The sequence below is a fragment of the Dasypus novemcinctus genome, chromosome 6 (genome assembly GCF_030445035.2).
Source record: "Dasypus novemcinctus isolate mDasNov1 chromosome 6, mDasNov1.1.hap2, whole genome shotgun sequence".
Classification (NCBI taxonomy): Eukaryota; Metazoa; Chordata; class Mammalia; order Cingulata; family Dasypodidae; genus Dasypus; species Dasypus novemcinctus.
In genome coordinates, this window is record NC_080678.1 from 40,346,816 (window position 1) to 40,360,330 (window position 13,515).

Here is a 13,515-nt window from a genome sequence, read left to right on the forward strand (position 1 = left end):
AGGTTTTAAGGTAATTCATGTTTGTTTTAATTTTTGCAAAACCTTGTGGGCATATTAATGCTTATTTTAGTTCTTTTTAACAGTTTTTTTTTGAGCTATAATTTTCATACACCACAAAATGTAACCATTGTAAGTATGTATTTCTATTATTTCTATAAAATGTTCAGAGTTATGCAATCATCACACATGACTTTTAGCATGTTCACATGTCTGTTTGTAATCAGTCCCTGCTCACGATCCAGCCTCAGGCAACCACTGATATGCTTCCTGTTTCTGTAGATTTGCCTTTTCTGAGAATATTATATAAATGGTGTCATACAGTACATAGTCTTTTTGTGTCTGGCTTCTTTCACTTAGCACAATGTTCAGTTTCATCTATGGTGTAGCATTATAAGTGATTTGTTTCTTTTTATTGTTGAATAGTATTCCTTTGTATTGATCTACCACGTTTTATTTTTCCATTTATGAGTTGATGAACATTGGGGTTATTTTCGGTTTTGTCTATTATGAATAATGCCACTATGAACATTGACATACAAATCTGTGTGAATATGTTTTCATTCCCTTGGGTACATTCCTAAGTAGAATTGTTGTGTCCACCAGTATGTTGATGTTTGTCTTTTTAAGAAACTGTCTATTTTAGTTTGCTAAAGGTTGCCAGTGCAAAATACCGAAAATGGATTGACTTTGGCAACAGGGATTTATTAGGGTAGATACTGACAGTTCCAAGGTTGCAAAGATGTCCAAATCAAGGCATCATCAAGAGATGCTGTCTTACCAAGTTGCAGCTGTGGGTAATCAAGCAGATGGGGGCATCACCTAAAGATACTTTCTTTCTGAGCTCAGCTGTGGGTGATTAAGCATATGGCTTGTCTCTTCCTGGGCCTTGTCCCTTCAACTTTGGGCTGCTACGCTGATTCCAGCCTCCCACCTCTATTAGCCTCTTGGGGTTTCTCTCTTTCTACAACTGTTGGTGATCCTGGAGTCTCTTCTCACATGGCAGGGTGAAAATGGCAGCTTTCTATTTCTCTGTGTGTCTCTGACAGTTTCTCCTGTTTATAAAGGACTCCAGCAAGAGGGCCAAGATCCACCCTGGGTTATATCTTACTGAAGTATTCCAATCAAAGGCCCCCAACTAAATTCAGTTTAATCAAAGATTCCTATACCCACAGGAATGGATTAGCTCCAAGAACATGATCTTTTCTTAGATTCACAAAAGCTTCGAACTGTCACATTGCCTAGGTGTTTTCCAAAGTGGCTATACTATTTTGCATTCCCACTAGCATTATATGAGGGCTCCTGTTTCTCCACATCCTTGCCAACATTTGGTATTGTCAGTCTTTTTGGATTGTAGCCATTTTAGTTGGTGTGTAGTAGTATTTCATTGTGTCTTCTGTTTGCATTTATTTAGTGACTCATGATATTTGTCTTTTTATGTGTTTCTGAACCATTTGTATATACTCTGGTGAAATGTCTATTCAGATCTTTGGTCCATTTTTAAATTGGGTTGGTTGTCAGCTTATTAAGTTGTAAAAGTTTTCATTATATATTCTGGATAACGTATTTTATCAGATATATGAATTGTAAATATTTTTACTCAGTTTGTGGCATGTGTCTTCATTTTCTTAATGATGTATTTAAAAGAACAAAGGTTTTTACTTTTGATGAAGCTCTTTTTTTTTTTCTGTTACGAACCATGCTTTTAGTGTACTAAGAAATTTTTACCTAACCCAAGGAAATAAAGAATTTCTCCTAATGTGTTCTTTTAGAAAATTTATAGTTATAGTTCATATATTTAGGGCTATGATCCATTTTGAATTAATTTTGTGTGTATGGTGTGAGATAAAGGTCTAAGTTCATATATACTTTTTTATTAGCAAAGACATCACTTTATAGAAAAATCATGCAGAAGAAAGAGTTCCCATATATTCCTCCCTACCCCCAGTTTCCCTATTATTAACACTTTGCATTAGTGTGGTACTTTTGTTACAATTGCTGAAATAGTATCATTATGATTATACTATTAACTGTAGCCCAAAACTTTATAAAAAGGCACAGAGTTTATGTTGTCCAGTTCGTGGTTTTTAAAGAAAATTTATTCTGCTAACATATATACAACCTAAAATGTCCCCATTTAATCACTTTCACATATATGGTTGAGTGATGTTGATTACATTCACAATATTGTGCTACTATTACCACCATCCACTAATAAAACTTTTCTTTCACCCCAAAGAGAAATTCTGTACCAATTAAGCATTAACTCTCCATTCCATACCCTAACCCCAGCCTCTGGTAACCTTTATTCTAGTTTCTGAATCTATGAATTTACATATTCAAATTATTTCATTTACTTTGAGATCATACATTATTTTTCTTTTTGTGTTTAGCTTATTTCACTCAACATGATGTCTTCGAGATTTATCCGTATAATCGCACAGATCAGAATTTCATTCCTTTTTATGGCTGAATAATACTACATTGTATTTACTACATTCTATTTATCCATTCATCTGTTGATGGATAATTAGATTGCTTCCCTCATTTGGCAGTTATGAATAATGCCACTATGACTATTGGTATGTAAAATAGCTGTTCAAGTTCTTGTTTTCAATTCTTTCGGGCGTATACATAGAACTGGAATTGCTGGGTAAAATGGCGACTCTGTACTTAAGTTTCTCAGGCATTGCCAAACTGTTTTCCATAGCAGCTGTACCATTTTACATTCCCACCAACAATGAACAAGTGTTCTATTTCTCCACATCTTCTCTAGCACTTGGTGTTTTATCTTTTTTGATAGTAGCCATTCCTGGTGAGTGTGAAATGGTTTTTCATTGTGATTTTGATTTGCATTTCCATAATGGATGCTGAGCATCTTTTCTTGTATATATCGTCCATTTGTCTATCTTCTTTGGAGAAATGTCTATTTGAATCTTTTGCCCATATTTAAATTGAGTTGTTTGTCTTTTTGTTTTTGAGGTATAGAATTTAATTTTGTATTCTAGATTAAACCCTTAGCAGATGTGTAGTTTCCAAATATTTTCTTGCATTCTGTAGGTTATTTTTACTTTTGTATGAAGTCTTTTGATATATGAAAGCTTTTAATTTTGATGAAATTAAAATTAATTTAATTCAATTTTGATGAAGTTCCATTTAGCTACTTTTTCTTTTGTTGCCATGGTTTGTGTAAAGTCCAAGAAGTGTAAAGTCCAAGGAACCATAGTGTAGCTCAAGGTCCTGAAGGTGCTTCCCTACATTTTCTTCTAGTAGTTTTATAGTTCTAACGTTTATATTTAGGTCTCTGATCCATTTTGAGTTGATTTTTGTATGTTGTGTGAGGTAGAAGTCAACCTTCATCCTTATGCATTTGGACAGACAGGTTTCCCAAACCATTTGTTGAAGACACTATTCTTTCCTAATTGAGTTGACTTGTCACCATTGTCCAAATCAGTTGGCCATATATGTGAGGGTTGATTTCTGAACTCTTAGTTTGATTTCTTTGGTGTATATGTCTTTCCTTGTGCCAGGATCATGCTGTTTTGATTACTGTGGCTTCATAGTAAGTTTTAAGATTGGAAAGTGTGAGTCCTCCAACTTCATTCTTTTTGAAGATGATTTTGGCAATTCCAGGCCCTTTACTCTTCCATATAACTTGATGGTAGGCTTTTTTTTTTTTTTTTAAGATTTATTTATTTATTTATTTAATTCCCCTCCCCTCCCCCGGTTGTCTGTTTTCTGTGTCTTTTTGCTGTGTCTTGTTTCTTTGTCCGCTTCTGTTGTCGTCAGCGGCACGGGAAGTGTGGGCGGCGCCATTCCTCGGCAGGCTGCTCCCTCCTTCGTCCTGGGCGGCTCTCCTTATGGGTGCACTCCTTGCGCGTGGGGCTCCCCCATGCGGGGACACCCCTGTGTAGCACGGCACTCCTTGCGCGCATCAGCACTGCGCATGGGCCAGCTCCACACGGGTCAAGGAGGCCCGGGGCTTGAACTGCGGACCTCCCATGTGGTAGACGGACGCCCTAACCACTGGGCTAAAACATTTCTGCAAAGAAGGGTATTAGTATATTGATTGGGCCTGCACTGAATCTGTAAATTGCTTTGGATAGAATTGACATCTTAACAATATTAAGTCTGCCAATCTATAAACACAGAATGTCCTTCCATTTATTTATGTCTTCCTGGATTTCTTTCAGCAATATTTTGTATTTTCTTTGTACAAGTCCTCTACATCCTTGGTTAAATTTATTCTTAGGTATTTCAGTCTTTTCTTGCTATTGTAAGTTGAATGTTTTTCTGAATTTTTTTCTTTACATTTTTCATTATTTGTGTATAGAAACACAACTGAGTTTTGCATGGGTCTCTTGTAAAAATGGCATTTTGGATATCCTTTTTTTAAAATTCCATATAGTCAAGCTCTGCTTTAAAATTTTTTTCTTTATTAAGAGAAGTTGTGAGTTTAAAGACCAATTGTGCATAATACACAGGATTCTCACATACCATTCCACCACAAACACCTTGTACTGGTGTGGAATATTTGTTACGATTGATGATAGCACATTTTAATAATTGTACAATTAACTAAAGTCATTGGTTTAACTTAGGTTTCACAGTTTGTGTACTGTAGTTTTATGGATTTAAAAACAGTTTTTTATCCTCCTACCATATATACAATCTAAAATTTTCCCTTTTAATCATTTTCAGATATATATTTCGGTGTTGTTAATTGGGTTTACTATGTTTTGCTACCATCACCACCATCCATTACCAAAACATTCCATCATTCCAAATAGGAACCATGTATAATTTAAGCCTTAATTTCTCATTCCCTATCCCAACCACATCCTCTGGTAACCTATATTCTAGATTATGACTCTCTGAGTTTGCTTGTTCTAATTGTTTCAAATCAGTCAGATTATACAATATTTGTCTTTCCGTTTTTGGCTTATTTCAGTCAACATGATGTCTTCAAGGTTTATCCATGTTGTTGCAGGTATCAGGACTTCATTCCTTTTCATGATTGAATAATTTTCCATTGTATGTATATACCACATTTTATTTATCCTTTTACTGATTGATGAATACTTAGGTTGCTTCCATCTTGACAATTGTGAATGATGCCACTATGAACATCAGGGTGCAAAATTACATTCGAGTCCTTGCTTTCAATTCTTTTTAAGTATATACCTAGCAATGGGAATACTAGGTCATTTGTTATTTCTATACTTAGCTTTCTGAGGATCTGCCAAACTGCCTTCCACAGTGGCTGCACCATTTTATCTTACCACCAGCAAGGAATGAGTGTTCCTATTTGTCCACATCCTTTCCAACACTTCTTATTTTCATTTTTTGTTGTTGTTATTTTAAAGATACTTATATTATACAAATGTCACATAATAAATGTAGGGGATTCCCATATGCCCTGCTTCCCATACCTCCCACATTTTCCCACATTAACAACATCCTTCATTAGTGAGGTACATTCATTGCAATTGATGAACACATTTTGGAGCATTACTACTAAGCATGGATTAAAGTTTATATTGTAGTTTACACTCTCTCCCACCCAATTTTATAGGTTATGGCAAGAATTATAATGTCCTGTATCCATCATTGCAATGTCATTGAGGACAATTCCCAGTTCCCAAAAATGCCTCTGTATTACACCTGTTTTTTGCACTCCCTGCCCTCAGAACCTCCAGGGGCCACTGCCTACACAGCAGTGATATAATTTCTTCCATTGCTAGAATCACAATAAGTCTATAGAAGAATACTAGTAAGCTTATTTTCTTTTTCTTTTTTTTTTAAAAAATAAAGGAAAAATATTTTTTTTATTGACTTTGTAATAATATTACATTAAAAATATATATGTGAGGTCCCATTCAACCCCACCCCCCCACCCCCCCTCTTCCCCCCCAACAACACTCGTTCCCATCATCATGACACATCCATTGGATTTGGTAAGTACATCTTTGGGCACCTCTGCACCTCATAGACAATGGTTCACATCATGGCCCATACTCTCCTCCATTCCATCCAGTGGGCCCTGTGAGGATTTACAATGTCCGGTGATTACCTCTGAAGCACCATCCAGGGCAGCTCCATGTCCCAAAGACGCCTCCACCTCTCATCTCTTCCTGCCTTTCCCCATACCCATCGTCCACCATGTCCACTTTTCCCAATCCAATGCCACCTCTTCTATGTGGACATTGGATTGGTTGTGTCCATTGCACCTCTATGTCAAGAGGAGGCTCAGATTCCACCTGGATGCTGGATGCAATCCTCCCACTTTCAGTTGTAATCACTCTAGGCTCCATGGTGTGGTGGTTGTCCTTCTTCAACTGCATCTTAGCTGAGTGTGGTGAGCCCAATAAGTCAGATTGTAGGTGCTGGAGTCTGTTGAGGCTCAGGACCTGGCTATCACATTGTCAGTCCAGAGATTCAAATCCCCTAAATATATCTTAAACCCCGACACTAACTGCACCTCCAGCACATTAGCATGAAAGTCTTATGAAGAGAGATCCCATCTGAGTCCATGTTTCTCTTTTTATCTTTTTAGCTGTTCTTACACTCTCCTCCAACTCTCTCTCTCTCTTGTTTTTTCCTTTCAATCTGCAGTATTTAGTATTTCTTGAAGTGCTGGTTTCTTAGTCACATAATCTCTTAATTCCTATTTATCTGTGAATATTTTGAGCTCTCCCTCATTTTTAATGCCAGCTTTGCTGGATAGAGAATTCTTGGCTGAAAGTTTTTTCTTTTAGCACCAGAACAATATCATACCACTGCCTTCTTGCCTCCATGGTTTCAGATGAGAAATCAGCACTTAAACTTATGTACCTTACCTTTTATATGATGGTTTTCTTTTCTCTTGCTGCTTTCAATATATTCTCTGTTTTGAGTGTTGGACAATTTGGCAAGTTTATTTCTTGGAGTAGGCCTGCTAGGACTTACACTGTTTGGGGTGTGCTGTGCTTCCTGGAAATGTACGTCCATGTTCCTCAATATAGTTGCAAAGTTTTCAGCCATTATTTCCTCCAACACCCCTTCTGTCCCTTTCCTTTCTCTTCTCCCTCTTGTATGTTTATAATGTATATGTTTGTGCATTTCGTGTTGTCATTCAAATCCCATAAGTCCCCGCTAAATTTTCTCTCTCTTTATCCATCGGTTCTACTGTGTTTGGTTTCGGATGTTCTGCGTTTCACATCATTGATTCCTTCCTCTGCTTGTTCAGATCTGTTGTTATGTGCTTCCAGTGTATTTTTGATTTCTTGGATTCTGCCATTCATCACTATTGTAACCATTATCTTTTTATGTATGTTTTCAATTTCTTCAGTTTATTTTCCCAGTGTCTTCTTAATATCCTTAATCGCTTCCTTCACTTCATTAAGTTGATTCATGATATTTGTTTGGACATCCCTGATTTGTTGTTCCATGTACTGCATCTCCTTCTGGTTTTTCATTTGTTCATTGGACTGGGACATGTCTTCCTGTTTCTTAGTATGGCTTGTAATATTTTGTTGGTGTCTAGGCATCTGTTTAGCTTGATGAATTTATTCAGTTGATTAGCTTCTCACTCTATTCTGTGGTTTTATTTTGTTGTTGTTTTTTGTGTGTGGTAAGGTTTTGTTACCAGATTCTATCTAGGTTCTTGGCTATGCTCCAGAAATCAATTTCAAGAGCACGCTGGGTAAGTTAGGCCAGTAATTTATTCAGGTAGGGAGGGAAGAGAAATGGGAGGAAATAACAGAAAATAATAGAGCAGGGGTCCCAGATAGTGAGAAAGGGGATGAAAAGGGATGAAGAGGGCTAATTTACAAGCTACAATTCCCCATTATAGATTATAAGTCTCCAGGGTTACTTGCGTGGCCACATGGCAGAGGGAAAATGGCAATAGTGGCATACAGAGGGCAGGACAGGTCTGCAGGCAAAAGAGTAAGGCAAGAGAGAGCACACTCAAGCCTCTCTGTTTGCTTTTATTTTTATTTTTTATTTTAAAGATTTATTTATTTCTCTCCCCTCTCCCCCCACCCTGGTTGTCTGTTCTTTGTGTCTATTTGCTGTGTCTTCTTTGTCCGCTTCTGTTGTTGTCAGTGGCACGGGAATCTGTGTTTTCTTTTTGTTGCGTCATCTTGTTGTGTCAGCTCTCTGTGTGTGCGGCACCATTCCTGGGCAGGCTGCACTTTCTTTCGCGCTGGGAGGCTCTCCTTACGGGGCACACTCCTTGCGTGTGGGGCTCCCCTATACGGGGGACACCCCTGCGTGGCAGGGCACTCCTTGCGCACATCAGCACTGTGTATGGGCCAGCTCCACACGGGTCAGGGAGGCCCAGGGTTTGAACCATGGACCTCCCATGTGGTAGACGATGCCCTAACCACTGGGCCAAGTCCGCCGCCCTTGGTTTGCTTTTAAATTGCTAATTATTCCACCCCTTTTGCTAATGGCAGGGGAGGAGGTTTCAGCTGTTTGCTGTTTTGACTGATTGCCTCACCCGTCAATCCCTTAGTGAGGACCCAATGATAAAGTTCCTAGAGAACATATGGGCTTTTTCTTGTTCGCAGGTAGAAGTCTTTGTTCTAGGTAGCAGAATCCCAGGGGTGGGGGTTCTCCAGCAGCCATCTTGGGGGTTTCTGATGTCCATGTGGACTCTTTTGCCAGGTTCCAGATCTGTCTATTAATTCCCTATGTTATTAGCCTGCTTCAGTTTCACTTTGACACTTTGTTCATCTTATTCTATTTCCTTGTTTTTGTCTATGTTCCTTTGAAAGAAAAAAAACATGCCTGAAGAAAAGGAAAGAGAAAGGAAGAGAAAAATAATAATAGTAGTAATAATAGTAAAAGGGTGGAGAGGAACCATAGAAGAACTAGGAAATTGAAAAATTAACATGTGTTAGAAGCACAGAGGAATAAGATTAGCAAAGTGGAATAGAAATAAAGAAATAAAAACCAGAATAGAGAAAAATATCTAGACTGAAGTAAAAGCCTGGAATGGTGAGAAGGGAAAAAAGAGAAAAGAAAGTAAAAAGTAAAAAAATAAATAGAGAAAAAAAAGAGGGAGAAGTAAATGCAAGAAAAACTGGAGGCCAAATGAAAGAGGTGGAATGAAAGAACAATAACACAAAACAGAAGATATAAAGATGGAGAGAAAAGAAATAGACAGGTAGAGAAAATCATTAAAAAAAAAGAAAAAACAAAAACAAGCAGAGAAACAGAGGAGGGGGAACACAACGAACAAGAAACAAGACAGCAACAACTCCTTTAAAAAAGAGACAGAAGAAGACAAAAGAAAACAAAAGAAACAAAAAATAAACATGGAAAAACAACCTTTTCTCTTTGACCTATAAGCATCTTCTCAGGCTGCTGGTGTTCATCAATCACTCACCCGGCAGCTTGCCCCTCTCCAGGTTTTGAACTGTTTCAGTGAGTAAAATAAGGAAAATTTTAAAACAGAAAACTTTTTTTTCTGGAAAAACAGATAACAAAAAAGGCTAATAGGAGGCGAACTTGGCCCAGTGGTTGGGGCGTCTGTCTGCCACATGGGAGGTCCGCGGTTCGGGCCCGGGTGTCCCTGACCCGTGTGGAGGTGGCCCATGCGCAGTGCTCATGCGCGCAGGGAGTGCTGTGCCACACAGGGGTGTCCCCCGCGTAGGGGAGCCCCATGTGCGTGGAGTGCGCCCCGTGGGGAGAGCTGCCCAGCACGAGGGAGGGTGCAGCCTGCCCAGGGGTGGTACGGAGAGCTGACACAGCAAGATGATGCAACAAAGGGAAACACGGATTCTGGTGCCGCTGACGGCAACAGAAGTGGACAAAGAGGATGCAGCAAATAGACGCAGAGGGCAGACAGCCGGGTGGGGAGGGAAGGGGAGAGAAATAAATAAATAAATAAATCTTAAAAAAAAAAAAAGCTAATAAAATAAAATGTTTATATGTTCCCTGTTACAGAGTTTCAGCTGGCTGCCCAATAACCTGGTGGATCACTTCTCAGAAAGTCAGGAATTGAACCAGGGACCTTGTATATGCTAGGGAGGACTTCTTTCACTGAGCTGTTTTGTTCCCTTAAGCTAATTAGCCTTTCAGAAAGCTATCCAGCCCTTTTCCCTCTGGCATGTTAGATTCCTGGCACTGGGAGGGAACCCTGCTGATCAGCTGCCTGTCTCTGCCTCCTCTCTGATGTAATTCCTCTCTTTACCTAGGTGACTGGACAAGACTGCCTGCCTTAGGAGATCCCCCTCCCCTCTTATATTCAAGGAGGGCCCAGCCGGCTAAACTCACCTCCAAGAAATCCTCTCCACCCTCCCAGACCCTCTTCCTTGTGGAGAATCCAGGGTCATGCTCTCATTTGGAGCAGGGAGCCAGGGACTCTACCTAGGCTATCTGCCCACCCTGAGGGCATAGTATGTGTGCCACTTCCAGCCATCTTCAGTGGGGATAGTTTTACTTCTTTGTTTCCAGTTTGGAAGCTTTTTATTTCTTTTTCTTAACTAATTGCTCTGTCAAAAACTTCCAGTACAATGTTGAATAACAGCGGTGACAATGGACATCTTTATCTTTGTCTTGTTCCTGATCTTTGAGGGAAAGATTTCAGTCTTTCATCATTAAGTAGCATGTTAGCTGTGGGCTTTTCTTATATGAGCTTTTCTTATATGCCCTGTATCATGTTGAGGAATTTCCTTCTATTCCTAGTGTTCTGAGTTTTTTTTTTTTAATCAAGAAAGGGTGCTGTGTTTTGTCAAGTGCCTTTTCTGCATTGATTGAGATGATTGTATGTTTTTTCCCTTCATTCTGTTAATGTGGTGCATTACGTTAATTGGTTTTCTTATGTTGAAATAAACTTGCATTAAAAAAAAGAAATAATCTTGCATAACAAGGTTAAATTCCATTTGAACATGGTGTATAATTTTTTTTTTTGAGGCACTGGGTGCCAAGGATTGAACCTGGGACCTCTGTATGTGGGAAGCTGGTGCTCAACCACTAAGCCACATCAACGTCCCTGAGTTTTTTTTTTCACTCATTTTGCTTGGTGTTTGTTTTGTTTTATCAGGAGGCACTGGGAACTGAACCCAGGACCTTCCATGTGGAAGGTGGGCACTCAACCACTTGAGCCACATTGCCCCCTAATTTTTAAAAATATGCTGTTGGATTTGGTTTGCTTGTTTGTTTTTTTTTTTTTTTTTTTTTTTTTTTTTAGGATTTATGCATCCTGTATTCATAAGAGATATTAGTCTGTCAATTTCTTTTCTTTTGATATATCTAGTTTAGGTATGAGGATGATGGTGGTCTCTTAGAATGTGTCAGGGATTATTTCTTCCTCTTCAATTTTTTGAAAAGAGTTTGAGCAGAACTGGAGTTAAGACTTCTTGGAACATTTGGTGGAATTCCCCTGTGAAACCATCTGGTCCTAGTCTTTGTTAGGAGGTTTTTTCTTTTTTTAAAATTTTTATTCCCCCACCCCCTTGCAACTTGTTTGCTGTCTGCTCTCTGTGTCCATTCACTGTGCATTCTTCAGTGTGTCTGTATTTTTTAAATTTTTATTTATTCCCTCATGCTTGCGGCTTGCTTGTTTGCTTTCTCTGTCCATTCGCTGTGTGCTGTACTGTGTTTTTTTACTTGTCTCCCTTTTTCTGTTGTGTCACCTTGCTGAGTCAGCTCACTGCAGTGCCTGTGGGCTGGTGGTACTCTGCAGTGTGCAGGTGAGCCCACCCTCACAAGGAGGCCCTGAGATGCGAACCCAGGGCCTCCCATATGGTAGACAGGACCCCAACTGATTGAGCCACAGCTTCTTCCCTGTTGGGAGGTTTTTGACTACTGATTCAGTCTCTTTACTAGTAATTGGCTTGTTGAGATATTTTATTTGTTTTTGAGTCAATGTAGATAGTTTTTGTGTTTCTAAGAATTTTTCCATTTCATCTGAGTTATCTATTGGCATTTAGTTGTTTATAGTTCCCACTTATAGTTCATTTTATTTCTTGGTTTTGGTAGTGTTGTTGCCCTTTTCATTTCTGATTTTTGTTATTTGTATCCTCTCTTTTTTTCTTTGTCTATGTAGTTAAAGGTTTGTTGATTTTTTTTGATCTTTTCAAAGAATCAACTTTTGGTTTTGTTGATTCTCTGTATTATTCGTTTTCTATTTCATTTATCTCCACTCTGATCTTTTATTTCCTTCCATCAACTTGCTTTGGTTTTAGTTTGCTCTTCGTTTCCTAGTTCTTTCAGTTTTGAAGTTAGGACTCTGATTTGAAGTTTTAAATTTTTTTTAACAGAAGCATTTAGAGCTATAAATTTGCCTCTCAGCATGGCCTTTGCCACATCCCATGTTTTCATATGCTGTATTTCATTTAATCTGTCTCAAGATATTTCCTAATTTTGCTTCTGATTTCTTCTTGAACCTATTATTTTATTATGTTTCCTAATTTCCCCATATACATGAATTTTCCCTTTCTCCCTCTTTTATTAATTTCTTTAAAAATTTCTTAAAAATTATTTTTAAAGAAGCTTTAGATCACATCAATCTTACATCAGAAATATAGGGGGAAAGGCAGGACAAGAGGGCATCTGAGTGAGTGCACCTCACAATTTCTCCTGCAAAGAAGCAGCCGAGTAGGGTTGGAATCTTGCTGGAGCAGACTGTTTCAGGGGCTTGCAAGGCAAGAGGTGTATGGATGTCAATTTGGAGAGACTGTGACAGAAGTAGTGCTTGCTAAAGTGAACTTAGCCAACAACAAGGAAATAGAATAAGAAGAACGAAGTGACAAAGAGAGGACTTAACATGCACACAAAAACAACAACTAATTAAACCCCAAACTAGACAAAGAAGCTAAGCAACTGATTAAACCTGTCAAGATAAAATCATGACCAGACAGCAACAAAAAACTACACACCAAACTAATAATCAGGAAAACATACCCCAATCCAATGAACAAACTAAAAACCAGGAAGAGGAACAGAACATTGAACAAGTAGTTAAAGCTCTCAAAACATATATTAGGGACCAATTTGATGAAGTGAAGGAAGAGATTAAGAATATGAAGAAAACACTTGGAGAGAATAAAGAAGAAATTACTATCATACACAAAAAGATAAAAGATATGATGGTGATGAACAACACAATTGAAGAAATCAAAAATACATTCTGAGCAAATAATAACAGACTCAAAGAGGCAGAGGAAAGAATTAGTGATGTGAAAGACAGTATATCTGAAATCAAACAGATAGAAGAACTGATTGATAAAAATCCAGAAAAAATCCAGTAGGGACTTAGGGACCTGAATGACAATGCAAAATATACAAACATATGCATTATAGGCATCCCAGAAGGAGAAGAGAAGGGGACAGAAGAGGTGTTGGAGGAAATAATGGCTGAAAACTTCCCAAGCCTATTGAGAGAGATGCGTGTACATGTCCAGGAAGCACAACACACCCCAAACAGCATAAATCCCAACAGGCCTACCCCAAGACATATACTTGTCAAATTATCCAATGCTCTCAAGACAAAGAAAAAATACTGAAAGCAGCAAGAGAAAAGAG

The 13,515-nt window shown here is 38.4% G+C and overlaps 1 protein-coding gene across 1 annotated transcript in view; it reads left to right on the forward strand.

Moving 5' to 3' along the window:
- Positions 1–13,515, forward strand: part of HPSE2 (heparanase 2 (inactive)) — an 827,209-nt gene that overhangs the window by 89,915 nt on the left and 723,779 nt on the right. The gene's annotated exons all lie outside the window — the stretch shown is intronic.